Raw genomic sequence first — 2,748 nt, forward strand, 5'->3', positions numbered from 1 at the left:
AGAATCTAAAAATTTTTTAAAAAGAGGGGTACAGAAGAGCAAAATAAACTCAAATCAAGCAGAATGAAGGAAATAGTAAAAATAAGAGCAGAAATAAATTAAATTCAAAGTAAAGAAAATCAATGAAACAATAAGTAGGTTCTCTGAAAAGATGAATAAAATTAACAGACCTCTAGGAAGACTGAAAACAAAAAAACAACCAAAAAAGGGGGGAACAACCCAAAGTGTCAGAATCAGGAATGAAAGAGGGGATATCATTATAGACTACAGACAAGGAAAGAACAGTAAGGAAATAGTATAATCAATGCTACACAGATGATTTTGACAGCATAACTGAAATGGACCAAGTGATCAAGAAACTCAAACTGCCACTACTCACTCAGTATGAATATGTATTTTGAATAGCACTATATTAAGGATATATGATTTAGCAATTTTAAAAAAACTTTTGACTCAACAGAAATACATACAGAAATACAGGCATTTTTCAATCCATAATGCATTAGAAAGTCACCAGCAGTGCACTAGAAATTCCTAGAAGTTTACTGGTCATACAAAGCAGATGTGATAAGATTGACTGTGAAGGAACAGAGTCAGCTGCTGTTTTTTACAGAGGAAGTGTTCAGCATACCTGTGACCCATTCACCCTTTATTTGTAGTAGCCCTCACTAAGGCCAGTGTCCCAAGGCAATTCTCAAGTTACTCGAATATCTTTTTTTTTTTTTTTTTTTTAGTTTTCCTTATTGTTGCCTTCTTTATCAATACTTTTAAAAATTCGTTATTTATTTTGCATGCTTGGCACGAGAACGATAACATAACCAAGATTGTATGCAGAACATACTACTAACGACAAGATGGACAGCCAAAAAAAAAAACATGAGGGTTGTAAGTGTGGTTCATTGTAACTCAAATATGGCCTAAGTCGGAAACTACCTGTATCTATTTTCCGTTTTGATAGAAAAATCTTTCCCTGCTTCTTCACATGGGTCTACCTCTTTTTGATGTTAACTGAGGTTTCCAGTAAAAGTTTTATTTAAAGATTTAAAATAAGGAGGAAAATGGAGTGAGTGAGGAAATACAGGAAAATTGATATTATGGAATATCAATTGGGAATGTGTTAGTTCTAGTTATTTCTTCTCCTTTCGTGTTAGGACAGCTTCTAATTCCCTGACAGTCTTCGTTACCTTGCCCAGAGTCCAAGCTGCTCGCTCATCTAAAAAGACTCAGGGCCTACAGCAGTCCATCTCTCATTTTTAGACCGAGCACTGGTACGGAAATCGGTGGGCATTAAGGGGGCCCCTCTGCTTTTGCTCCGTCCTTTGTCCCAGAAAACACAGTGCACTAAAGAAAACTTTCCACGGGACCCTTCCCCCATCGCTTTTTCTGCCTTTCTGTCTTTATGATAGTACAAATGGGAGCCAAGGTGAACCACCTGTTAATGTGCAGGCTTTTCTGTCTGGTGTTTTAAGTGATTCCGTTGGAATCCGGTTCTTCATTTCTTTTCTTTATTAACGTCTTCTTTAGGTTGTCACAGTCTCCTTAGTGGATGTAGAGGCTCACAGCCTGTGAATGGAAGAGCACTCAAGGCTATCCACCGGGTTATGTTTTTACTTTCTATGTGTGCAGGAATGGTATGGAAAATATTAGGGAACTACATCTGCATTCCTTCAGGGGAAAAATTAAGTAAAACGGTTGCTGTTGAATGGATTCCGAAGCATAGTAACAGTATAAAAAAAAAAAAATTTTTTTTTTTTTTTTGACACGGTAAAACTGTTCCATAGTGTTTCCTAGAATCTGCCAGTGGCCCTTTGTTTGGTAGCCCAGTTCTCAACTACTGGACCACCCGACGGCTCTTTCCTTAAAGAATGACTTTAAACACTGTTTAAACAGTGGAAAACTCTGGACGCGCTGGGGGATCGATCCCTGAACCTCTTACATACAAAGCATGCGGTTTACCACTGAGGTGCGCCCTCCTTCCTGACAAGTTTTTGCTTAACTTTATTTACAGTTAGTTTTATTAGAGTCCCAAAGCCTTGGAATGCAACTGTCACATTAAAAAAAAAAAAAAAAAAAAGGATGATAATAATTATGCAAAGGTCAATAGAACTGCCGAAACCCGGGATTGAACCAGTGTCCTTTAGATCTTCAGTCCAACGCTCTCCCAACTGAGCTATTTCGGCTGCCGAGCATGAAATGGGCGGGGGGTGCCAGTTCAGTTATACCTTAAAGTATTGTTTACAGGACTTGTACTTTTGTAAATGCCAATCTCATGCAATATTATCTACTCACAAACCTGAAATTCTGTGAGGTCTGTTGCCATCCATGTCTGAAAAGTGTTTTCCAATTTTTGAAGACTGTGGATGGGTTGGTAGAGGAGGAGTGCCAGGAATGGAAGGTAAAAAAGGAAGAAGCTTCTCTGCTTGGTAACCTCAGGCTGTCCCACGCTCCAAACACTACTCAGAAAACTAAGGAAATTCCTAAAGAAATGATAGAGGCTGTTCTTTCTCTCCTCTTTCAGTCCTTCCTTTTCTGTGTTGTTCTTTAGTGACACTGTAATGGGGAACAGAGGGTTATTGAGCACATTAGTGTGAAGGGCTTCTTATTCTGGAGTAGAAATGGGGAAACATAATCCATCAAACAATGTGTTTATTTCCATAGGAATACGCAAAAAGTGTTCTCGAAAGGAGAAAAGAACGGAAATGGTGGAAATTATAAAAAGCAGATGAGTTGCATGGTTTGCTGAGCGAT

At 38.4% G+C, this 2,748-nt stretch overlaps 1 non-coding gene across 1 annotated transcript; it reads right to left on the reverse strand.

Moving 5' to 3' along the window:
* Positions 1-2,107: 2,107 nt before the first annotated feature.
* TRNAF-GAA (transfer RNA phenylalanine (anticodon GAA)) lies at positions 2,108-2,180 on the reverse strand. Its single transcript has one exon. It is a non-coding gene; the product is annotated as a tRNA-Phe (tRNA).
* Positions 2,181-2,748: the final 568 nt, after the last annotated feature.

Source organism: Elephas maximus, chromosome 1 (assembly GCF_024166365.1).
Source record: "Elephas maximus indicus isolate mEleMax1 chromosome 1, mEleMax1 primary haplotype, whole genome shotgun sequence".
In the NCBI taxonomy this organism is placed as follows: Eukaryota; Metazoa; Chordata; class Mammalia; order Proboscidea; family Elephantidae; genus Elephas; species Elephas maximus.